A 27,661-nucleotide genomic window follows, 5' to 3' on the forward strand; every position below is an offset into this window, starting at 1 on the left:
GCAGCTCTCTTTCTTTTGGTTCGGTGAACGGACCCGTGGGATACCCTTATGGCACTGTAGGATTGTTTAGCGTGTTTTGGGAGCACAGAGCGCAGCACCACCGCACAGGATCAATGTATAGCATGTTTTTTGAAGTGCAGCGCCACTGCATGGGTTTGATGCATTGATATAATGTGGTACAGCAAGACATGTGTTATTGAGCATTTTTTTTTATGCAGCGCCACTGCATGGGTTTAATGCAATTGCTTCAAGCTATGTGTTGCCAGTGCAACATATGGAGATGTAAATGAAGACAGGCTACACAGGTTAAAACAAACCATTTTCTCATTCAAAAGCGCATTTTATTTTTCATATTCATAATGCACAGAATTTTTTTCTTTTTACCTGAAATTCCTCTGCTGCAGGAGACACATTTGAGGATTAATGAACTAACCTCATTAACAAAAAACGAACAGGCTAACTCATTAATAATATAATGTGTTCTACACTGCAAAACGAGGCAGGCTGAAACTCATTTCAGACTACATTCAGATTTTTTTTTCTTTGCTTCTATCTGCGCTCTGTCCACAGTATTTGCAGGAATCAAAGACTCGAATAAGCAGGAAATCAGTTTGGTTACAATTGTAACTGTATAAGCCAAGCCATTGTGTGCAGAGGGTGGTTAGGGCATGATAGAATTTTATTGGTTAGGATCCTTTGGTAGGAGGTAACCAGAGTTTTCTTGTATAATCTCTGGGAAGAAGCTAGGGAGAGACATCTTGACACAGCTCGGAGAAGGACTGGGTTGATAGCTGGGGATGCCTGATTCCTAAAGCAGATTCAACTTGGTTGCAGAGACTGGGATTTCCAGTCAACAAGTCCCAGTTTGAGTGGCAGCAAATGCTTGTCCTTGCTGGGTGAACGCCTCCAGAAGGTGACCAGCCAAAGAAGTTACATGCTGAACAAACCTGGTAATGATCTCGCTGAAGTGTGGGGGCTGAGTGTGTGTGCGAAAATATTCAGTCAGTGTAGGAAAGGAGATTCCTTTGCTTTACCCACATGTTTAATGTTGCAAATTGAATTCTTGTTCCCCGCCACTCTCTTCTCAGTGTATCACAAATAATGCTGTTACTGTGCTATTTCATTTATTTCTGTAAAAAGAGTGAGATCTTGTTTAAATGCAACTTTTATAATACACAAAAATATCTGAAAGCAGACGGGTGGTGTGTTTTATTTTCTCTTTCCTTTGTGCATTTACCAATACAGTGCTGATGATGTGGGGAGATGTTTAGACAGTGCGATTGTCATTTTTAAGGTAGCTAAAAATAAGATTCGGCTGCAGCTGTGTGCACAATGTCATTCAGTATGAGCAATTATAACTAACTGTGTTTGTTATAGTCTGCCGGAGGTCTATGAGTCGGCAGAAAGAGAGGCCCTGGACATAGCTCATCAAACGTAAATAAGTTGGTGATAGATACCTCATGATAGCTCGCTGCCGTAGATAAGGCAGCGAGAAATTGCCCATGGTGGCACACTAAAAATTAAAATGTGGTGTTCCTGAAATGCAAGCCTGAGGTCTCTCTAGTGATCACACGAAAAATCTAAACAGAAAAAAGGGGTTCTGGATATTGGGGCCATATATAAAACAAAGGAATTATGCGCACCAAAAATACCACCAACCACGCATACCAACCACGCATGTCTGTGTACTGAAATAATGCATATCCACTGTATTATTATTATACATAACTCAATCTGAATACAAGGAGTGATTGTTGCTAAATTATTTTTCGGCGGTAAGAAAATACCGCCAGGCCCCAAATCTACACAAAATACCCAACATATTTATGGTGCGTTGCAGGCCGGGAAAGTGATCACAGAGCACCTACTGGTCGTGGCAAGTGTATCTCACACTGCCATCTGTACATTAAAGGGAACCCATTTCATAATAGCAGTGTGTTACTAAAAACGAATTTCAGAATGTCACAAAGGGAAACCACATTCTCAGACCTAGTGCAATATTTAGAGGCAAAGAGGCACATGGGACGTGGTCATCGAACAGTACCTTAGAATGGCATGACCGCATTCAGGGTGAGGTGTAGAAAGAAAAACTAGACAATATTTTTGCAGAAGGCAGCATAATTCAGGTCTGCCTTACAAGATTATTGAATGCAGCCGATAAAAGTGCAGAGAAAGACTGCTTAATACGGCTATGCGCCAAAATATGGTTTATTTTGTATAGGTCCCTGCGAATGCAGGAAAATGATACCCAGCTAATTAACAGGTTAAAGACTGAATTAGATGGGGCAAGTAAAAATCAGGAAATGTTAAGAGCAGAATTGGATGTATGCCAAAAAGACATGCAATTAAAATGCAGAGATTTTGATGCTCAGTTGTCCAAAAGCAAGAAACAATTTGAAGATAGTGAGCAAGAATTGGTACACTTAAAAGCCTTAGTGGACCACATTAGACAGGATAAAGATGAGATTGTTTCAGGAATGCAGATTTTACAAAAAGAACATTTTGAAAAAGAAAGTGATCTCCAAGGTGCAGAGCAAGAAATGGTTAAAATGATTCAAGAAAAAGACAAGAGAAACAAAGAATTCAATGAATGCCAAATGCAAATGTGTGACATGCAGGCGGTAATAAATAAAATGAGTGATGAAAACAACTATCTGCAAAATGAAGCATGCGGGCTCCTTAAAAAGTGCAAAGACTTAGAACAACAAATGTGCATTCCCAGGTCCCAGGAGAGGCGGCAGGGTACTACATTAAATGGAGTGGAGGTGAATTCTAGTTCTGCCCAAAGAGCTAGTGCTCCAGTGACTGGGCCGGTGACTGAACTTGGCTGTAGCGCCCTTGGGGGATTTGATACTCTCATTCGGGGCAGCCACCAATCCCATACACCTGAAACCAGGATTGAATCACAAAGTAGTGCAATTCCACGCATTGCAACAAGTAGCCCCATAAAAATAATGAAATCCATTAAAGCCCTGATCAAACCATTTAAAAAGGGAGGTGAATGCTGCATTGAGGATCACTTAGAAGCGGTTCATGACATTTTTAAAGCACTCCAGATACCTAAGGAACAGTACAGACAATATTTTCATTTAACTTTAGATGCCCCGACGGCCAGCATCATAAGGGGATTAAATGAACAGCAGAATATGACATGGGTGGAGTTTGAAAAAGAAATTAGGTGTCATTTTTCTCCTTTTAAGTCATTGCAGGAGGCAAAGAAAGTCGCTTACACAATCACTGATGGGCCTAATACATCCCCTCGCCGATTTTTACAAGACTTAAAAAGAGCATTTTCTCGCTTTGATGTATCTTTTGACCCAAATTCCAATGAGTTTAAAACTGCATACTTCTATGGGCTACAGAAAGACATCATATCCCAGATGGTCCGTGAATTTGGCCGTGACAAGTCCCTTGAATGGATTGTACATCAAAGCACTAAACTATATGAGGTACTCTATTGTCAGGGTAGAGAAAGTGCTAAAATGAAAGATACTAGACCTAAATCTAAAGAACCCTCAGCAACAGTGATGGAAATCAGGTCAGCCAAGATGTCCCTTGAGTCTGCCCAAAGTCCAGGTAAAAATAATTTGGCACCTGAACAAAGGGTGAATCAACAAAGGTCACCACACCCTGCACCAATGTTTCAATCACATGATCCTAGTAAAAGGGAGAGTTACATTAGCCCTAGGTACTATGGAGACAGACCCCGGGCAGGATATCGGCCTGATATGTCAGGTATGAATAATAATCAGAGACAAAGCCAGGATCAAAGAAATGATGGTACCTACCAGACATTGGGGACACAGCAGATTTGACCCCAATACCATGATATATGGTAATCAGGATGGGTCCCGATATGTGGATCGATTTGCTGATAATGGGACTCAACATAGGGGCCAGTACCCACAATCTGAGAGACAGGACATGAGGCAGAATATGAACTACACTCCACGTCAGTACACTGATTCCCCACCAGGGGACTATAATCAAAGGATGGGCGCACCCCGCTCCCCTCCACAAATGAATCAAGAGTTCAGGAACCATCCCAATAGAAATCACTCACCTGCGAGGTATCAGAATAGGTCCAATCAGGGGGAAAGCAATCAATATCGATCTAGGCCACACGGAGAGGATTCTAGAGAGATGGAAAGATTCCAGTGCCTTGAGGCCCAAGTGAAAATGTTAGCTGAGCAAATAGGAAAGCTCTATACAGTGCAAAAACAGCCATCCAAGGAGGGGGCTGATGGCCATAGCAATGACCGGGGGGCGTCTGAAAAGTGACTAAGTACTCATGATACCTGCAGTGCCAAAAAGACAGATTGCCCTGATGTAATTTCGCATAATGACTCTGAGATGTCTAATGATTTAAAAGTGGAAACGCCAGTAAATGAGCATGTAACAGAAAGTGCAAACACTTCTAAAAAAGAGGTACGGTTTAACCTAGAGCTAAATCAAACATTGAAGGTTTGTGCAAATGAAAAAGAAACATTAGGAATTCCAAAAGAACAAAGGGACAGATTTAAGAAAAATAACTCATGCATGGGGAATACCAGTGAACAGGGAGTAAGTGGGGATGCTATAGCTCCTTCCCTGGACAGTCAAAATGGTGAACAAACACAGACAGAAAAAGGGAATACTCAAAAGGAGGGTACAAATCAATCACCTGAAGAATTCTTTGAGCCAAGTATTTTTGAAGGGGCTGAAAGGGCTGGTACCACACTAAATGATCACAAATGCACAGAATTAAATAATGACAAATTACTAAATGATGTTGTTACACATGTTCAGTTGGGAGGTTGTAATGTGGTCTCTGATGATACCCAGATGGATGGGCGAACAGTGGCCACACTCCAAAAAACCTCTGATCATGGAGAAATGAATAAAGTCTCTCGCGCAGAAATGGGTAAAAAGGAGGGAAAAATGTCTTTCCATTTACCAATGAGCTTAGCCAAAAGTGAAAAAGGCCTGAGAAAGGTGAGCCCTGAAATCAGTAAGAATTCACACTTCTTATGTGTATTAGAGGAAGTTGAGGACAGATATTATGCACCCATCACTGTAGAAGAAAAATGCCAAACATTTGCTATAATTGACACTGGCGCACAGGCCACAATTATGTCCAAGGAGCTGGTAAAGAGTATCAATGAAGGGAGACCCCCACAGAATCAGATCACAGTGAAGGAAAATCAAGGTCCAGTGCATAACTTTAATGGGGAGGAGGTGCCCATCATAGGTGTAACTGAGGTTGACATAAAAATAGGAAAGCACAGAATGAAACAAGAGGTATTGATCACATCTATTTGTGAAATTACATTTCTGATGGGGACAGATTGCCTGAAAAGATTGTCTCCTCTCATAGATGGGGTGAATGGAGTGCTGTAGTTCTTAACCAAAAAACCATTGAGACCTAAGAAAATAAATCACAAAACAGCAACATAAATGAATATCACACCGTTGCCAAAACAAATGATGCTGTGGAGGTATATCTCCAGAATAGTTGCATACCTAGTGTCACTGTTATATTAATGTGTCAAGACAAAATGCAGAGCGACAATGAAAGACTACCTGTACAAATATACTTGGACCCAAGGAAAAATTGGCAGACTGCCATAGATGAGCACACATTACGTTTTTATTTAAAAGAGAAAACAATCAAACAGAATATTGCTCCTAAAACAGATTCAGAAAAACACATTACCACTCTTGCTGAAATACACATGGAAGATGAGCAACCATGGGTTCATGTTGGTATAAATGACGGTTTTAAAACAATAAAAGCCACTTTAGCGCTTGAACAGGAGAGGAGCTTCATTAATGAGAAATTGTTGCAAAAGATAATGGAGAGGGAGGAAATCCCGAAATTTAGAATTAAAAACCAATATGTTTCTGGGTTGGACAGTCCAAACTTTGAAAACAGAATTGCAGGCAGATGCATGCTTAAAATTAGCATTGGGCAGAAAACAATTTACCATAATGTATGGATAGTGAGTGGAGCACAAAATGAATTTTACATGGGCAATGACATCATGCACAGAATGTGTATGGTGTTAGATTTCCTTAATCAAAAAATATGGTCACGCCTAGGTGGGCCGGCACCTGAATTTGAAGACAAAAGAAGGGCTTATCATTGTGCACAACTGGTTCCTTATGCAATCGAATTACAAATGAGGAAAGATACTATTATTCATGCATTTACAAAACAGTTTGCAATAACACTGAAATGCAAAAATGGACAGCAGATGAAAGACTCTGATGCATTTGTAGGCCTGAATGAATCCATAAAACAGCAAGGCCTGGATTATGAATACATTCAATTGGTAGATATTGGTGAAGGATCTGTAAAAATGATGGTAAATAATAAAGGTTGTCAGGATATTCATTTAGAGGAAAACTCCCCATTAGGAATGGCCATACAAAAATCACATTATGCGGCAGATTTGAATTACATGGTGATTGGAAATATCCCTGAAAAGTATGTAGATGCCAAGGGTGAGTTGCCAGAACACCTGGACTCTCAGCCCAAAGGAATATTTAAAATTCATTCTGTGTATCTGTATGATTCAAATGAGACAGTGTGCTGCCATCAAGAGGATTGCATAACATTTAATTTAAATGAAAATGAAACAGAAAATCAGCCCATTGAAGTGGAAGCTGATATGCCAAAATATTTAAAAGTGGCAGCTTTACAAAAAGACACAGCCACACAGTTAGAGGAAAGCGCCGAGATTCCCTTACCAGAAGATTTTCCAGAATTTTCCAAAATGGTAGAAGAGCAGATCTCCTTAGCGGATGCATGTGACAGCGATGAGGATAGAAACAATCTGAGGGAGATATTTATGGAGTTTAAGGATGTTTTTGCAAAAGATGCTTATGATTGCGGTTTAACTGATTTACATGTGACCACACTACCAGAAGGGTGTAGCAGAATTCCAGTATTTGTACACCAGTATAGACTACCGCTGGCATGTTTAGAATCATTAGCAGAGATTATAAAGAATTTGGAAGCTCGGGGAATCATCAGGCCCATTCATAGCACATCCAATACACCTATTTTAGGTGTGTTAAAGCCAAATGGTCAATGGCGGCTACGTGCAGACTTGAGGGAGTTAAATAAAAGAGTGCCAGTATCCAGATGGCCACTGCCATTCATTGATCAGGGCCTAGCTCAGGTACATGGTTCAAACGTGTTTACCACATTAGTTCTCACCTCTGGATATTGGTGCGTGCCACTGGCAGAGGAGATACAGAATTTATTTTCCTTTACATTTGACACGACTCAATACGCCTGGCTTAGAGCTCCGTTCGGGTACATTAATAGTGGGAGTGAATTTGGCATATTTTTGAGAAAGGCCATGCCAGATGCAGCAGAAAGAGGCCCCATAGTTTATGTGGATGATGTCCTGATAAAAAATGAAAGCCTGAACAGCAATTTTGATTAAATAAGACATGTGCTTGGCCAATTGCAGAAAGCAGGCGCCAAAGTGTCCTTACAAAAAGCACAATGGTGCAAGAAAAAAGTGAACTTTCTAGGCCATGAAGTGACTGAACATGGGCTAAATCCACAAAAGAAGAAAATAGAGGCCATACAAAAGCTAAAGGACCCTAAAAATGTGAAAGAGGTAAAAAGTTTATTAGGGATGACAGGCTATAACAAAAAGTCCATTGAAAATTATGCTGAAATCACTCAACCATTGACTAAAATGCTTAAACTGAATACACCCTGGATATGGGAAAAAGAGCAGTCTGAGGCAGTAGCAAAATTGAAGGAATGTCTTGTAAAGGCACCATGTTTAGCATATCCCATGAAGGGTAGGGATTTCTTTGTAGAAATGGGGTTCTCTGAATATTGTATGTCAGCAGTGTTATCACAAAAACATGATGTGAATCACAAAACTATTGCATATGCAAGTAAAGCATTTTTCCAAGTTGAAGTGAAATTCAATGAATGTGAAAAGGTCCTATTAACCACTTTATGGGCGCTACAACATTTCCGCCCTATTGTTCAGGGAGAAAAGGTGATTATTGAAACAAATCATCAACCTTTGCAGTTTTTAGAGAGTAAAAGAGTTAGGTCAGGTAATCTAGCGCAGTCCAGAATCACTTCATGGATGCTGGCATTACAAGGTTTTCCTGTAGAAGTGAGATATGGACAAAATAAAAAGAGCCCAATTGCTCAAGGGTTAGCTGACTTACATGACTGTGCAGCTGAACAAGTATCAAACGAAATGGAAGTGGAACCTAGTTTGCAGGAATTTGAACAATCACCACACAAAGCTTTTGATGAAAAAACATGCAAGGATCTGCCAACTGTATGTGTGGATGGTTGTGCTTTTCACATTGAAAATGACGGTGATAAACAATTAGTGTCAGGAATAGGGAATGTCTGGTTGAAATGTGAAGGCGTCCCCAGTGTAGGGATGAGGATTGGAGCTAGAAGCAGTCAAGTGGCGGAATTGGCGGCCATTTATAAAGCAATTGCTCCTGCAGTTGATAATAAATTCAGAGAAATTGTCCTGGTGACTTATTCTGACTATGCACGAAATAGCTTTGTGGAGAATTTACCTGGCTGGAAAGCGAGAGGCATGGTTACATACAACAAAAAGCTACTTAAACATGGAAAAATGATACAAGCCATAGACAAATTGGTGTCAGAAAATGATTTGACAATATACTGGAGAAAAATTCGCGGACATTTAAAAACACCCGGGGAGGATAAGGAGGGAAATGATAAGGCAGATCACCTGGCTAAAATTGGGGCTGTGATGGGAGAATTGCTACCTATTGAAAATGTACTGGGTGAAATACAGATTGATGCAGTAACACTTTCTAAAACACCAAAGGAGACAGAGCAACCAGTGGTACAGTGGGGTCATGATATGCCAGACCAAGATTTGATTGAGGCATAAAAGAATGATCGAATTTTGGGAATCTATTATAACCATTTGATAGATCCTGAACAAAACCCTTTAACAGAAAATGATTGTATGGGAAAAGAAGAGTTGAGGGTGCTATTAAAGAATAAAAAACGAGTTAGACTGCAGGATGGACTCATGATTAGAGAGTCCATAACAGGACAAATGCAGTGGGTGGTACCCCTTTCATTCAGAGGGCTAATGCTACAACATGCACATGATGCAATAACTGCAGGCCACAGAGGTTCACAAAAACATTGGAAATACTAAAAGATTATTCTTACTGGCCACATATGTCCCAAGATGTGGAATTATATACTAGAGGATGTCTAGTATCCGCCCAATTTAAACCTGCTTCACCAATGCATAGAGCCCCATTGATGAAAAGAGGCCTAACTCTTCCATGGTCAGATTTGCAAATAGACTATGTAGGCCTTTTAAAAAGGTCGAGCAAAGGAAACCGTTACGTTTTAAGTGTGATATGTTTGATGTCGAAGTGGATTGAATGTATTCCTGCACCAGATTGTAGTGCGCAAACAGCAGCCACATTGCTGGTGAACCATGTGTTCTCAAGGTTTGGGTTGCCACAAAGAATTTAGTCAGACAGAGGAAGTCATTTCACAAGTACTCTAATGAGTAAGGTATGGCAAATACTGGGTGTGAAAAGGAAACTACATATCGCATATCGGCCAGCCTCTTCAGGTGGAGTTGAAAGGAGCAATAGGTCTGTTGTGGACATATTGAAGAAATTTGTGGCAGAAGCAGGTTCCAGCTGGGATTTACGTTTACCGTTGGTTTTGATGGAAATCAGATCAACTCCTGCCAAAGCAACAGGTATTAGTCCACATGAACTCTTAACAGGTAGGAAAATGGTGTTACCACAACACCTACTATACAGGACACATGAGCAGACACTTGTGAGTCTATCCACAGTTCATGAGTACATTGATGAATTGAGGAAGCATTTGCAACATACATTTGCTTTTGTGCAGAGAAATCTAGAAAGAGCTGCTGACAGTGCAAAGTCATACTATGATAAAAGAACATCAGTGAGAGAATACAGTGTGGGGGATCAGGTGTATAAGTTTCATTTTGGAAAAAGTAAACAGAAAAATTCTAAATTTCTAGCAACCTGGCAGGGGCCATTTCGAATTATAGATAAGGTTTCTCCTGTAGTTTATAACATTTTAAAGACTGAAGGTGAAACAACAATAGAGCAATTTGTGCACATAAATCAGATTAAGCCATGCCATCCCAGACACGAGATCAGGCAGCTTGAGCATGTAGAAACAGTTAAAGTCCCTTGAACGTAAAAAGGTGGAGTGACTATGTCTAGTCAGGAGGCAGTGACAGAGAAGTTAAAAAAAAAGATGGTTGAAATGGTATATAAACACTGTAGTATATGTATATATATAATATAAAAAATAGAAGCTGAAATTGCAGAATGAAAATGCATTAAATATTGAATGTTGTTTTATGTATGCTTGTTCTCTATAACCTGTGCTTAATTTCAGAAGGCGAAAGGAAAAAAGATGAAGTATTTTAGAAGGCGTGTTTTATTTTGGCAAAAGGGTGAAATTAGTATTGTGCTATATACTTAATCTGTTTCTTTTCTGTTTGATTTAGAATATTAACATATTTGTACCGGAGGTCACGGGAGACAATGGAGTCCTGGAGTCCCCTGGATGAAGACAAAAAGACGCCTGCCTCCGGGTGGAGGTGAAGACAAAATAACCGGAATGCCAAAGAAAAGATGACTTCTATAGAAAAGGATCTAAGAGTACCCGAATGAACCAAAAGAGGCAGACAAGTGTCCTGGCATATGGAGTTCCACGTATTTATTATTTTAATTAATTGTTTTAATCTGTTATGTTAATTATTTGTTTTAGTTATTTGTTTTATTTTATTATTTTCAATTGACTTCAAGTATAAAATTGAAACACTGGACTATGGACACTTCCATTGGGAAGGCAAATGTAGAACTGTTTATAAGAATTGATGAATTCAGATGAATTTTAATATTATGTTGATTGAACAGTGATTTTTCAATTTTCATCTTCACAACAAGAATGTTAATTGTATTTGATTGTTACATTTTGAAAAGAAGAAAAGAAGCAGGTTGTTTTTCAAAATTGGCTTGGATTGTAGCCAAGTTCTAAAAAAAAGGAGGGTATATGTAGGATTGTTTAGCGTGTTTTGGGAGCACAGAGCACAGCACCACTGCACAGGATCAATGTATAGCATGTTTTTTGAAGTGCAGCGCCACTGCATGGGTTTGATGCATTGATATAATGTGGTACAGCAAGACATGTGTTATTGAGCATTTTTTTTATGCTGCGCCACTGCATGGGTTTAATGCAATTGCTTCAAGCTATGTGTTGCCAGTGCAACATATGGAGATGTAAATGAAGACAGGCTACACAGGTTAAAAACAAACCATTTTCTCATTTGAAAGCGCATTTTATTTTTCATGTTCAAAATGCACACCATTTTTTTCTTTTTACATGAAATTCCTCTGTTGTGGGAGACACATTTGAGGATTAATGAACTAACCTCATTAACAAAAAACGAACACGCTAACTCATTAATAATATAATGTGTTCTACACTGCAAAATGAGGCAGGCTGAAACTCATTTCAGACTATATTCAGATTTTTTTTTCTTTTCTTCTATCTGCGCTCTGTCCACAGTATTTGCAGGAAGCAAAGACTGGAATAAGCAGGAAATCAGTTTGGTTACAGTTGCAACTGTATAAGCCAAGCCATTGTGTGCAGAGGGTGGTTAGGGCATGATAGAATTTTATTGGTTAGGATCCTTTGGTAGGAGGTAACCAGAGTTTTCTTGTACAATCTCTGGGAAGAAGCTAGGGAGAGACATCTTGACACAGCTCGGAGAAGGACTGGGTTGATAACTGGGGATGCCTGATTCCTAAAGCAGATTCAACTTGGTTGCAGAGACTGGGATTTCCAGTCAACAAGTCCCAGTTTGAGTGACAGCAAATGCTTGTCCTTGCTGGGTGAACCCCTCCAGAAGGCGACCAGCCAAAGAAGTTACATGCTGAACAAGCCTGGTAATTATCTCGCTGAAGTGTGGGGGCTGAGTGTGTGTGCGAAAATATTCAGTCAGTGTAGGAAACGAGATTCCTGTGCTTTAACCACGTGTTTAATGTTGCAAATTGAATTCTTGTTCCCCGCCACTCTCTTCTCAGTGTGTCACAAATAATGCTGTTACTGTGCTATTTCATTTATTTCTGTAAAAAGAGTGAGATCGTGTTTAAATGCAACTTTTATAATACACAAAAATATCTGAAAGCAGACGAGTGGTGTGTTTTATTTTCTCTTTCCTTTGTGCATTTACCAATACAGTGCTGATGACGTGGGGAGATGTTTAGACAGTGCGATTGTCATTTTTAAGGTAGCTAAAAATAAGATTCGGCTGCAGCTGTGTGCACAATGTCATTCAGTATGAGCAATTATAACTAACTGTGTGTGTTATAGTCTGCCGGAGGTCTACGAGTCGGCAGAAAGAGAGGCCTTGGACATAGCTCACCAAACGTAAATAAGTTGGTGATAGATACCGCATGATAGCTCGCTGCCGTAGATAAGACAGCGAGAAATTGCCCATGGTGGCACACTAAAAATGAAAATGTGGTGTTCCTGAAATGCAAGCCTGAGGTCTCTCTATATAAAACAAAGGAATTATGCTCACCAAAAATACCACCAACCACGCATACCAACCACGCATACCAACCACGCATGTCTGTGTACTGAAATAATGCATATCCACTGTATTATTATTATACATAACCCAATCTGAATACAAGGAGTGATTGTTGCTAAATTATTTTTCGGCGGTTAGAAAATACCGCCAGGCCCCAAATCTACACAAAATACCCAACAGCACCCATGGGTGGGGATACAACCCTGTGCCCCTAGTGCATGTTTTTGGGCACCTGTGGGTGGCCCGCAGAGCAGGTTATGGGCTGGTGGCAGCTCCATGCTGAAATTAACAGGTGCGCAGAGTATCCTCCATTTTGGGATACCCCGGCCCTGCCATTGGGATCAGTTGATTCCTGATGGAAAACAAGATGGCCCCGGTGACCTCTTGCTTTCTATTACCCATTACCTTGTTTTCCCAAAGTCCTGGGAAGCCCTGACTCTGTCCTTTCCCCCTGACTGGCTGTTGGGTGGAAATGCCATCGATGGTGTTGTTGTAAAAGCCCGGCCAGACTAGCTGAAGCCTTCCCGGTGATGTATGTTGTGGATACCTCCTGTGGGTGGGACCTGGGTGAATAGAGTATGTGACAAATATGCATTCTGTGTTGTGGGTGTCTAGTATCTGGTGGTTGACACAATGGCCCTCATTACGACCCTTGCGGAAATCGGAAAACGATGGCGGAAATGCAATACCGCCATCGAATAGCGCTCGGTGCGACTATGACCCGTCACCGCAAAGTACGAAGCCATTAGCGACACCGTAGTGAACGCCAACGCTAACTGCACCAAGCACGCGCGCGCGCGCCATGCGAAACCGCAAACACAACCATGGCGCAACGGTACGCCAATTCCGACCCTAGCGGACATGTACCTAACGCCATCAGGCATGGCGTAATGTACCATTCCGCCATGGTGAGAAGTACGGCATCGCGAATCAACCGTAAACGGCCCCACTGAGTGCCTGTACACCGCTCCCTGCCCACAAAGTACAACTCCCCGTAGGTGCAATGAAGCCACAATGCAACCATTGAAATGTACAAGTCACCCATGCATGGCAACGAACAAAAGAAACACAAGAGGGGCCAATGGGAGCTGCAGGGCACAGATGGCACGAATACAGAAGCCATCCCAATGGACATGACCACAGTCCCCCACCAAGAAACGCACGCAAACACAGGCACATGTGACCAGCCATATTCCGAGAATCACATCATTCCACCAGTCCACCTGGCTGACCGGCATCTGTCACACAAAACCCAATCCCCCGCCCCTGAGCATGACAACATTCAAACTGTCATATTGGCAGCCCCCATCCCTGACCTCACGGGCTTAGTAGGCAAACGCGCCCAGTACAGTACCACGCAACTAAACTCCGAAGCTGGAACCCAATGCAGATCTCCTCACAATACATCGCCCCCCAAATAGGCATATGCCACATCACTTGCAAAGAAAAACGCTACACGGGCCAAATCAGAATAGAAATTTAATGCACATCAAAGCCACCAAGCCCATACAGCCATCAGGCCATGAACTCCTAAACACCAATCACCATTGTGGGCTGCATCCGCAAGAAATGACCAGCCACTACTTGTGTGTCGTCCTGTTCCCTCATGGTACACAGAGCCACATTCACGTACGGAAAGGCAACATGGAAGCGCACAGAACCGCAGGGCCGTCTCAATGGGGAGGCACTAGTCCAGCTGAAAGGCCGAAATGTTGCTCCGAGCCACCAGTACTGCGTAAGGGCATGTGGGCCATTGGCGATCGTCCCATAAGATCGTAATGCTGCTCCACTGATTAACACGAAGCAGCAGGTGTCGGGAGTAAAACCCATCTGCAGGAGTGGCATACAGATGGCAGTGGCAAAAGGGGAGGAGATACCTGTCAACCAAAAGAAAAGAAAAAGAACAGAATGGCCATCAGAACTACATTCCAACTACTCACTTCAATGATCACACGAAATCCACAGCCATATGCATGCTAGCCCACTCCAAAGGATCATCACCACCCCAAAACCACTTGCGACTCCTAACCATCTATATCGAGGTGCAAACACCATCACAAACGAGTGTACCTGTGCATGCGTCTGTCAAAACAGAATCCATCAGATGGGAATGTTAATGTGCATGGACACAAGTGTCTGAGGGCGTGTCGAGACAGGGAGGGCTCAACAAGGCCAGATAGACGATGGTCCCACCATGGCAGCCCTGCATCACATAGCGTAGGGGAGGCGGATAGATCCCAAGAAGCCCTGTACATGGCAAACTCTGTATCAAATCACCTGCCCATGCATCCATTCATCATTCCCTCATCCCGGAATCAAAACGCCTGAATAATTACTCACATAACATTAGAAACATCCATTGAGTCTGTGCGTTATGCAGCCTGCAAAATCCACAGTGCCCCAGCCCGTAATTCCAGTGTTGTGAAGTAACATGTATGTGGGAACGGCCGGCCTCATCGCCCACGTAGCAATTGCGCATCCCAAACTATTCATATCAATCATTGCTTCCTCGCCATGGGCCCTGTCTTAAGGACATTGAACAACAGAACGTTATATTTGCAGTCAGACCTGTGGGCATCTCCTCGCAGCTAGCTGGAAACCGAAAGCGCCGCCCTTGGAATTCCACATTTGCAACATCACGCCGAAAAGGCATCTGTGGCCGTTTGAAATCACTAATTATTCCATCGAGTGCGGCTGTGTGTGAAAATGGCAACTGCCTTCACCCACAAATGGGACGCCCCGCCCGTCATTGCAACTCGGTAAAGTGATGCATGAGGGCCCACCGTTACTCGAGTACTACGTTCCACTGACCCTTCACAAGTCTGTTCGCGACTGCACAGATAGTATGTGCAACAATGGGACCACAGCAGAATGAACATGTCAACCAATGTTACACGGCCATCGGGTACAAATACATGATTGCAATAGCAAGATGCCATTCCCAGATTTGCAGCGTTGTGCGCGGGACGTGCTCGGCCAAAGGGGAGAGCAGCTTGCACAGGTGGAATTAATCACCACAGGTGGAGGCCATACAGCCTGAAAACACATAAATTGCACAGCCAGTCTCCTCCCACAACCACACCGAAATGCTACCGGCAGGACTCGCGATGTTGGCCCTGGGGGACCTGATAGCACTGCAACTACTCCAACTCCAAGAAGAAGACGAACACCAACTGCTACCGGCCGCACGAAGGAGACGCAGGAGGAGGAGGAGGCCAAGGCAGGGCCAGCAAGGGCCGCCAGCACAGCCACTACCACCACGCAGGCAGCCCGCAATCCCACGCCTCCGAGCACATCCGTTCAACCTCACTGATGAGCAGATCCACACCCTCTACCGTCTGGACCGGGACACCATAGCCGCCATTGTGGACATGACACAGGCTGACCTTGTCAGCATGATAGATAGCCCAACCGCCATCCCACTCCTACTGAAGGTGGTGTCTGTACTCCACTTCCTGGCCACAGGCACCTACCAGCACACAGTCGGACAGTTGCATGGCATTTCTCAGCCACTGTTCTCACGGACTCTATTGCAAGTGCTCGATGCCCTCCTGCAGCACGCAGACGACTACATCTCTCTACCACGCTCGGAGCAGGAAATTACCAACACAAAAGTGGGATTCCATGCACTTGCCGGCATACCGGGTTGCATTGGTGCCATCGACTGCACCCATGTGGAATTGGTCGTCCCACATGCCATGGAGGCCCAGTACCGCAACAGAAAACAATTTCATTCCCTGAATGTACAAATGGTGTGTGACTCCAACAGGATCATTACACATTGTTGTGCCCGATTCCCTGGATCAACCCATGATTCTATGGTCTTGAGGAACTCTACAATACCACGCTACATGGAGCGACACGCAGGGAACAGATCCTGGCTACTCGGTGAGTCTCATTACATGCATGATTATGTGGGGAATGTGATTTGGCAATGACCTGGCAGGAAGGGGGGGGGTGTGCGTACGTAGCAATGGCATTCCACATCATACGTTTCTCGTCCACATACAGGTGATGCTGGATATCCACTGAAGAGATGGCGCCTCACACCAGTCCGGAACCCACGGGACCAGCATGAGGAGGACTACAACCATGCCCACTCACGTACCCGTGTAGTCATAGAACAGGCATTCGGCCTACTGAAGACTCGTTTCCGCTGCCTCAGCAGGTCTGGCGGGGCACTCCTGTACCGCCATGAGAAGGTTGCAAAGATGGTCATGGCATGTGTCATGCTCCACAACATGTGCGTACGTAGAAATGTGCCCATGCCCCCTGACGCAGAACTGCAAGCACCTGATGATGGTCATGATGAGGGTGGGGATGTGGCTGCACCTCATGGAGTCTGCGAGGCACCGGAGGCCCGTGACATTCGTCAGCATCTCATTGATGCATGCTTCTAGTACTCACGCCTGGTGGCTGATACATGGACACGGGACTCGTGGCACTGCGTGTGTCTGGGACATGCACAATATGGACTGTACGCCTATGATGGCCTAGTACACAAAGATCAATGTCCACACATCTCATTGGTTGATCGTGCACTTTTTATGGCATATGTGATGTCATGTTGAACACCCTATCGACCCGCCACCCAAGTGAGCCCAACACACCCCCTCCACCCTCCTACCTCCCCCCCGAACACCAGTGTCCAAAGATGCTCATTGTCAGTGGGCTGTCGCTATTGCAAGCCCCCTCTGCGGGTATCAGGGGCACCCCTGCCTGTGGAGCGCAGGTTCCTTCCAGATCTACGTTGGGGGCACCCCTGGACGGAACTTGCAACGGATGATGTGTCTGCCTGCTCACGTCCATGCATGTCCCTAAGGGTTTGCGAGAGCTCAGTGAGCACACGGCGCACTGCGGCAAGTTCGGCACATACGTCTTTGGACGTCGCATGCAGTTCCCCCCTCAGGCTCTCGGTGCTTCTCTCCATTTGGACTCTCAGGCTCTCGGTGCTACTCTCCATTTGTGCCCTCAGCGTCTCTGTGCCTCTCTCCATTTCTGCCCTAAGTGTCTCAGTTGATGTTTCTATGTCTGCCTTAGTGCCCCCACATTCATCGGCATGGTCCTTGAGGAGCGTGGCCATTTGCTGCTGTTGCACGATTAACTGGTCGAGGGACTGTTGCCTCTGCTGGGCCATGCCCATTTGCGGGGGTGTCACAGAGGGGCTGTTGTCCTCATGTTGCCTTGCCACAGGGCTTGTGGGGGATGGCCAGTCGTTGTCTTGTGGGTGCCCCTGCGTGGTATCCTCATGTTGTACGGGATGGGACAGACAGGGGGATTGGGACAGGTCATGGATGGATCTGACTTCGACATCCCCGTTTTCTGTGTCGGAGCATGCTGCCATCAATGGGGTGTCACCTATGGTGCTGCTGCCACCAGAGGCAGTGCCTTCTGTGGCATCCATTGGGGGGACCTGTGGTGGTGGTGTTGTGGGCATGCTGGCTGCTGGGGTGCCTGTTGATGTTCCCTCCTCTGTGCTGCCACCTGATTTGTGCTGCTGCCGTGTCTTGATGCGTGCAGCTGAGGTGGAGGGTCTCTGGCCGTTGGTCTTGGCCCTCTTTGCAGGTGTGCTGGTAGGGGTGTCCTGTAGCTCGTCGTTTGGATCGGACCCTGTGGTGGAGTAAAGGAGGGCGAGGGTTAATGATGGGTCTGTGGGAATTGGAATGGCATTGTATCACATGCTCTGGGGTGGTACCTGAGGGTGATTTGGGTCGGGTCCTTGGAGGTGCTTTGATTTGTGTGTGGAGTGAGGGTGCAGTTGTTTGGCAGCCTGCAGTTAGGGTGTGCCTGCTGCACGTGTAGTGCGTGTATTAGGGGTTTTTAATTATTTATGTATTTATTGTGGGTTTTAACGTGCGCTATCAGGCCGATGTGTGTGGCCGTTCTCCTGGACATGTGTTTCTGTTGCACTATGTGGACGCATGGTACTTCACATGGATGGACTGTGTGGATTTGGCATTGTTTTATCTGGTACACCTACCTGAATCTTCGGATGTCTGCACTCCTTTCTCCATCCCTCCGACTCCCTCTATGCTCTCCATTCCGATGGTGGAGGCACAGATTTCTTCCCAGGGGGTCAACTTGATGGGTGATTCAGGACCTCCCCCGGTGGCTGTGGCAATGTTGCGGTTGGCAGAGAGTATGCTGCGGACGCGTATCCGCAGGTCGTCCCATCGCTTGCGGCATTGCTGTGGGGTGCGGGGTGCGGTCCCCACCGCACTTACCCGCTGTGCCACCAGAGCCCATATGGTCTTCTTGTTTGCAAGTGCCGTTCTGGTCATTTGCGTGGAGAAGACGACGGCAGCATTCTCCTGGAGGGTCTCTGTTAGCACGGTGAGTTCCTCGCGGGAGAAGTGGACCTGCCGCTTGCGGTCGCACGCTTTCTTCGCTACTTTTCCCATTTGTCTTGGTTTCGCTAGGGTGGGTGACGGGTTGGGGTGTGTTTCACGGTAGTGATTTTAGTGGTTGTGTGGTTTTAGTGGTTTTATAGGTGTACGCCGGGATGTTTCCCGTTCCGGGCCCATGTTTTTACTTCCGTTTCCGTATATTTCCGGTCACCGTACTTTCCGGTAGGCGCACACTGCGGTGACCGCTAAGAGGGGTGGCGGTATTGCACCTAGGGCGCCGTACGGCGGCGGTGTGGGCCGTTTTGGGGTCATTTCCGCCATCGCGGACTTTGCACTTCCGCCGTGGCGTGGTGCTCGTGCCCGATGGGTCGGAATGGGCCGCACTTTGCTCCTTCGTGCAATGGCGGAAACGCTATTTACGCTGTGGCGCTCCGGTCAGTCGCTTTCCGCAAGGGTCGTAATGAGGGCCAATGACTGAGACAACCCTTCCCGAAACCGGTATGAATGCAGCTTGGAGTGTTGAATGGCTCGGTACTTACTTAACATAACTTGTTGTGAGTGTCTGGAGAGAAGTGAATGGCCTGAATACCTTGTGTGCCTGATTGGCTGCCTGCCTGCATGAATGCCCGTAGTCGTGATTGGATGCTTGAGTGTGACCCAGTGGAATGAATGGGAGATCAACAGTATATCTGGGGACCTCTCACTGCTAGGAATCATGTTCAGAAGTTGAAGTCCACTACGACGAGTAACTGGAGTAACTGACGCTTGACCTTGAAGCCCTGCTGGACGAGAAGAATTGCTGTGGCTCTTCTTCACAATCTGAAAGCTGCTGTGTTTCTAAGGACTGACCCAGAGAGGACCTGGTAAGGCGACCTCTTCCTGAGCTACGAGGGAACATCGTGCACAGCTGATCTTTGCCAACGCTCCCTGGTAGACAGACCTTCGACAGGCTGCCGACCCGATACGGGGACTGCTGCGGAACTCCAAGGAGAAGCACTCGGACTGTTGTTCGCCACTGTCGACGACCGATGTCACCGACCGGAGCCGCCGTGCTCCCGTTTGCCTAAGATCTTCCATTGATCATCGGACGCTCTCGTCTGCATCGTCATCCGCTTGTCTCCCGCTGGAGAAGGCCCGACCGTTGACGCGCCGAGGAGCCTCCACTGGTGGGTTTCCAGCCACCTAAAGACCACAGAGACGCCGACGACTCGACACCCTTGCTGGGCCACAGTTCTTCGTCATCTCTTTGCGGTCCAGAACTATCATCACCGAGGTGCCCCGCACGCCTCTTCCTTGCAGGACGCCAACACTCTGTCGTCGACGAGCACCGCTGGGAACGAAGCTGCCACTTCATTGCCGTAGTTCACCCTGTTCACCGTCGGACGTTCGACGACCCGTGTCTCCCGCCTTAAAGGGAGGGCACTCAAGAAGGGCCGTTGAGTCCCCAACACCAAACGCCATGTTCCCCGACACCTCTCGATGATCCGTGGCTCCTGCCTGAAAGGGCGGCACTCAAGAAGGATCGGTCGGCGCATCGTCGGAGAACTCTACTCCACCAGGTACATTGGGGGGGTAAAACCTTAATAGGAAGAATTGAGACTATTGAACATATGGACTGGGCTTGTGCTGTATATCTTTTATTTACAGGTTGCCCAGGTGGGGGGATCTCCACACAGAACTGTGCCTAGCGGTAGAGGTCAGCATTCTGCCTATTGTTTCAACCATTTTACGTTCCCGCCTATCTCTATTGCTGGTTTCCTCGTTATTAATCTGTGTGACATTTTAACCATACAGTTGATGCACTTCAATGAGATTCGATAACATAAGTGTTACCACTTTAGAATTGTACATATTAATCATTATTGACTTCCGAGTACAAAGAGTGTTATTGTGATCGTGTTCATACCTTTGAATATTAATTATATAAAGACTGTGTTTTCAGTAATACAGTGTGTGGACATTCCTTTGTGGGGGTTCAGGGACTACACTGTACTTAAGAACCAGCCCGCAACACCTCCTGAGAAGCTAGACCTTGATTGCTCGTCCATTGCTACCTTATAGAGAATCTTGGCTGGGGTCTTCTGTGCCTCTCCTCTACCATATAGAGAGCAGAAGTACAGACACCCCCCACCAGTCTTTACACCCCCGTCAACAAAAAACTAGGGAGTAATCAATTGAATATTCCCACACTTAGAATCGTGAATGGCAGCATATCCCATACTTAGATAGAATTGTGAATGGTAGCAAGTGCCACACCTAGATAGAATTGTAAAAATTAGCAAGTCCCAAACCTAGAAGGAATTGTGAATGGTAGAATGTGCCACACTTAGATGAAATTGTGAATGGTAGCATTTGCCACCCATAGAGACGAAATCGTGACCATTACCCTGCATTGCATCTAGATAGAATTGTACACATCAGCACTTCCAACACTTTGCTCTTCTGTGAAGCCCCTGGACCCTCTTCTAACTCTAAAATTAAAGTACTCACCTGTTTGCCCAATTCTCTAAAGGAACTCTGACTTCTGCTACTAAAGAACTTATTCTAACACTGCCTGTTGGTCACTAGTCCTAGTGACCCCCCTTCTGCCACTGAGAACACTCATGCTCCAAGAATAAGGGAAATATTTTGAAGAGATTGGGACTGCTGCCTAGAAAAGAAATAAAGTGTTTTACTTACTTGCAAAGAGTTGGTTGGTAACTGTAATTCTAAGAGTGAACAGTTACACAAGTTCTTACTGATCTGAAATATGTGATGCACTATTCTTAAAAGTGTGGTTAACATCTTTACTTGGTTAGCCATTGTTTTGCCAGTCTAATAGAATGTAGATGTGAAGGTATTTTAGTCTCCTGTGATTAATTTGTTCCTCTTTACAAAAGTAATGTGTTGGTTTCACCAGATTATTCCTGTAGGGTAATTGTATGAGTGTCCTCCAACTGTTGGTATCACCAGGTTAGTCCTGTTAGGATAACTGAATGAATAGCATTGTGAATGGTAGCATTTGCCACCCATAGAGATGGAATCGTGACCATTACCCTGCATTGCATCTAGATAGAATTGTACACATCAGCACTTCCAACACTTTTCTCTTCTGTGAAGCCCCTGGACCCTCTTCTAACTCTAAAATTAAAGTACTCACCTGTTTGCCCAATTCTCTAAAGGAACTCTGACTTCTGCTACTAAAGAACTTATTCTAACACTGCCTGTTGGTCACTAGTCCTAGTGACCCCCCTTCTGCCACTGAGAACACTCATGCTCCAAGAATAAGGGAAAGATTTTGAAGAGATTGGGACTGCTGCCTAGAAAAGAAATAAAGTGTTTTACTTACTTGCAAAGAGTTGGTTGGTAACTGTAATTCTAAGAGTGAACAGTTACACAAGTTCTTACTGATCTGAAATATGTGATGCACTATTCTTAAAAGTGTGGTTAACATCTTTACTTGGTTAGCCATTGTTTTGCCAGTCTAATAGAATGTAGATGTGAAGGTATTTTAGTCTCCTGTGATTAATTTGTTCCTCTTTACAAAAGTAATGTGTTGGTTTCACCAGATTATTCCTGTAGGGTAATTGTATGAGTGTCCTCCAACTGTTGGTATCACCAGGTTAGTCCTGTTAGGATAACTGAATGAGTGTCCCCCAACTGGGTCTTGCTTTCCCTGACTTGCTGCTAGCCTGTCCTTAATAAGTCTACATTAGGTTGTTTCCCTAAAACATGGGTTTTACTTTCCCCTTCATTGTGAAGTTAAAGTATGTGGGTTTTACTTACCTTGTGTTAGCTGTGTTCCATCCAAAATAAGTTACCAGAGTTATTGCTTTCCTCAACCTGGGGTTCCCTGATTTCAAAAGCATCTGTAATTGTATATTATATCCTTAGGTTTTACTCACCTGGTATAACTGTGTGTTATGACAAAAGTAGTTATAGATTTTTACTGCACCTAGGATAAGTGTTTCACTATTCTCCAAAAGTAAATTGTCCAGTTGACTGTTTATTTGATTTGTTCCAAGAGTCACTGTACAACTGGAAGGGCCTACTGCCCTTGTGTTACTGAATGTAATCTGAAAGTAACCGTTGGTCTTTTACTCCCAAAGAATAGGCTTGACCTATACTAAATGTGTATAACAAGGTTTTGACTTCCCTAGAACTACTGTTAGGTGTTCCAAATAAGGTTTATACTTGGGTCTGTATGCTTTCAAGTATAGTGTTGTGTTTTATATTGTGATTTCAGATAATGTGTTAGTACTTACTTAACCCCTAGATTTATCTGGGCCTACCTGTAATTCAAATAAATCCTTTATTTTTACAATACATAGGGCCCTTCATTACGAATTTGGAGGCAGCCATGGAGCTAATAGCTCCATGGCTGCCTCCAAACCGGGCTCCATTACCGGGTTCCTGCAATGAGGAATAACCAGGTCATTCCGTCATAGGAGGACCCGGTAATTCCTCCTTGCAGGAACCGTTCCCCATTCCCATTTGAGCCCCCATAGGGCTCAATGGGGATGGGGATTGAGGTAACAACGGGCACATTACAAGTGTCCCGTTGTTACCTCCCTCTTCCCCTTGCGGGACCCGGAAAAGATGTCTGGTTTAACCAGACGTCTGATCCAGGTCCCGCAAAGGGAACCTCATAATCGGCCCTACCAGAATGAAGGGGGCCGGTCCCGTATGGGCCCCCTTCATTCCATCAGCGCTAGGGTCGTAATGAGGCTCATAGTGTTTCAGTGTTTCTTTGGATCATTTGTATTACAATTTCACTTGTATTGTGTCTACTGCCCTCTCTCCCTCCTAAGATAAGCCTGGCTGCTCTGTCTACACTACCCTGAGCTCAGGTGGTACAGCCTTATACTAAGAGTGGAGTCTTGTACTGCCTCAGTTGAATGGTTTTACCAAGCCCTTAGTTGGACTTCAAAAAAACTGTCCTAACACCGAGCAGTGCCCTGGAGCACCCCCCTTTGTCCGTTTCCACCATATCCTCCTACTCCTCCACGCTGTCCTCGGTACCCATCTCTTCCTCTGCCAGGCCTTCCTTGCCACTGGGGTCCTGTGTAACGTTCCTCTCCTCCCCACTGTTCCTGTCCATTCTCTGCCCATGCTGCTGCCATCCTAGCTTGTATCGCTACAGACACCTCCCTTTCCTCTCCTGGCTGCTCTGAGGGCGGCGTTGCTGTTACTGCTGCGACCTTCACTAACTTGCTCTGTACCAGCTTTGCCTCCTCTTCCAATCTCTGCTGTGCTGTTTCTTTTTCCCTTTCTTTAATCCTTCTGCAATGGTGCACTACGATGCTTTGTATTTCTGGCCAGCCCCCCTTGGTTTCAATCTCAGATATTTTATCAAGCACCTTCTGTACTTCTTTAGGGAGGCCTATTTTGATAATGAAATAAAATAGGGAGGTGGATTGGTCCCAAGCCGTGCCCGTCTCTTCCCGCCACATCTCCTGCACCCGAAGAATGTACTGAGCAGCATCTTCCTCATCCCCCATAGTGCATTGCATTATTGAGTGTAAATCGGGGGTATCAGGGAAAGTTCTCCGCAAGGCATCCCATACCTGCAGTCATACATTATTGAAGGACTTGCCATCATGTCATGGCTATAGGCCCCAGAACACAAAAACCACACCATCTAGTAATGGGGGCAATGGGTCACTTGACTCACTTATGTCCCTTTGGGAACTATAATCCCAGGGTCCCTGGCTGGACTCAGTCCTGGCGCCTTTGGCACCAGGCTCATATGGAGATGTGAGCAAGAACACTTTATTTCAGTGCAGGAGTGCTTTTATTTTACAAGAACTTTCCAGGAGCTGAAAGCCTTTATTCCAGAGAACATCCTCATGTGCTGACACATCGGGTGTGGCTCCCTAGACCTGGTCTTCATGTGCTGACTCATCGGGTGTGGCAGGATGTGGCTACAGAAGCTCAGCTACATAAGCTGCTCCATCCTTAAGGCCGGTGCTTCGCGTTACTGTGCACTCGCGTGCAACGTGAAGCTCACCGCCGCTTGGACCAGTTTACTTTGAAACCAGGCATTCTCCTGCATACTCACCTCCAGGATACCCGGTGCTTCATCGCTTCATCTGCAGACTCATCTCCTGACATCCAGTGATCTTGATCCCGATGCCACAGCACCGCACTCCGCATCCACGAACTCGGACCCTGTAAAAAAAGAAAGACAAGGTTAGAACATCCGTCTTAGGGCCGCGCCACATTTGAACCCTGCCCGCCCATAGTTAACAATTTACCAGCTACTGTACTGCTGCTGCTTCATTCCTCATTCCCTCCGGCTGTCACATCAAGCTCTGCAGCTTCTGCCAGGCTGGCAACATCACCTACAAGGGAAGAAAGCAAAAGAGCAAACATCAAAAGTGGAACGGACAGCAATACAAGACAACAAACTTTACAATACAACAAAAACAGATGAGGAAAGACAAAGGCAAACAGGAACACTTACCTGAAGTATAGTGGCTTAGTCGCAGCAGGACTGGACAACCACATGCAAGGGACCAGTGAAGGAACTCGGTCCAGATCATACAAGCGCCCCAGCCAGAAGCATCAGGACGGATTGCTCGCCAAAACTAATCAACACTTGAGCTTTCCAGGGACAGCGCATCCCACAAGTACAAAGGTTTGGGAGAAGGGGTCTGGAAGGGGATCTGGCGCACAATCTGGCATACTCACGCCCCCTATTCTCCACGCCAGAGCAGCCCCGAGCAGCATCACCTATTACCACCAGTCACCACATAAGCGCAGAGGGTGAAGTCAGACCTGAGCGACCTCACCCCCGGGAGGGCTGCAACCGTGCCCCAATGCCTCCACAGAGACCAGGTGTGTGTAATACATCATTTATGTCATTCCCCAACGATACTCCCCAGAACCCTGCCTTCACCCACACTGAGTCTGCCTTATCACCCACTGCTGTTACTAAGAGGATTTTAACATCTCCAATTGCTAGCGGAATCCCTGCTGTATTTTTTCCAAATGCATAAATCCATTTTCCAATGCCCCCCGAAAGTGGTGGGAGAGCTTTGAGAAGATTGTTTTCATCCATTAGTGCACAAGGCACATAATGGGGCCTTCCTGCCCCCTTGCGAATGAGTGGCATCTGTAATTTTGACCTTACTTTCGCTCTACTCACCTTCACCATTTTCTTTTTAGACAATGCCATCCTCCAAAGTTTTTTCCTTAGCCTCCCTTCCCATACTGCTTCTTCGGTCACCCATTGGGTAGCCCAGTGTACTTGCGGTAGTGGCATCACACCCGCATCCCCTCCTTCATCCTCATCCAAATCACTCCAAAATTTGTCTTCCGTCTCTGAAGCCAGAGTATTGTAACTCTCACTGTCGGCCTCCCCTTCTCATTTTACTCACACCGCTTTTATTGGTGTGCTATCTATCATAAAGAGGACATCCCTGGATTTACACTTATCTTCCGTCAACAGGAGTGGGCTTTCTCCCAGTGGTGGTTCTGGCAGCTGTGCTTCCCCTGGCCCAGCTAAAGGCGTTTCACATAATGCTTGCAATTGAGCCAATTCAGTTTGAGGTGATGTTAGTACCCTTTCTAGATCTCTGTTTGTCGGGCCAGTGGGGCAGAAGGTATTGTTAGTTGGGCATAAAGAGAGGGTTGGGTCACCACTGGAGTCGTGGTGAAGTTACCCCCTGGCCCATATATTGGGTCTGCATACCCCTCTGCAGGTCACGTGAGAGGGGGGTATAATTTCTTAGGCTCCTTACTCTCTTTTTCGCCTTCTCCCATACCATCCCCCTCCCCAGTTGCACTCCCGTCTTTGCCTCTACCTTGTACAACGCGTGTTACCTCGAACATCTTACAGAAGTCTAAAACCTCTCTTCTATTTGGAGTCACTTTCCCTTATATTTGGTCATTAAAAGGGTGACAACATGATCTAATACTCTCTTATCAAAAGACCCCTCTTCTGGCAGACACAAGTCGACCCCTTCCCCTTCAGTTCTGCCACCCATTCGTTATGATACTTTTACATTTTCTCTGGGTGATTTGATTTATCTGAATTGAATCAGCCTTTCAAAATGTATAATAAAATTACATTCATCAAATTTTGCAATGAATTAAAATGAATTTAAATGCACATCATAACAGACTAAGCACACAAGTGAACAAACACTGTAACTTCAAGTAAACATACACTGCAATAAGAAAGCAACAACATAATAAAATATACAACATCAGACAAAACACATTCATATGGTAAAAACTATAAAAGAGAGACATACAAATGAATGAACTGATGTTGGAATAGATAAAAAAAAGCTGCCATTATGAGTAGTCAAATACAGTGGATTGAAATTAAATAGGTTGGTTCAGGTGAATTCAGTGCAATTGAAATGGCCACATTTACAGATTGTTTCACTTCATATGTCCTCTAATTGCAAGCTTGTCAAAAAATTGATGGTGGCTATTTGAATAGGCATATGCGATGATGAAAGAATCAATGGCCAACTTTGATGACTTGGTAGCTCCCCCAAATACTTGCAGTGCCGAGCGAAATGAATCTGTCTCGGGCCTCGCAATATAATACATTCTGTAATCAAGTGGGCCAGTGTTTCCCATGTCTCCACCAGCATGCAGTAGCAACAAAAATTCAGATGGGGCAATAGTAACTTACGCCTAGCTTTAATATCCCTTGTGGGCCATAAATTAAAGAGTAAGCGTAAAATT

Source organism: Ambystoma mexicanum, chromosome 10 (assembly GCF_040938575.1).
Source record: "Ambystoma mexicanum isolate Mex_15411 chromosome 10, UKY_AmexF1_1, whole genome shotgun sequence".
NCBI classification, from domain to species: Eukaryota; Metazoa; Chordata; class Amphibia; order Caudata; family Ambystomatidae; genus Ambystoma; species Ambystoma mexicanum.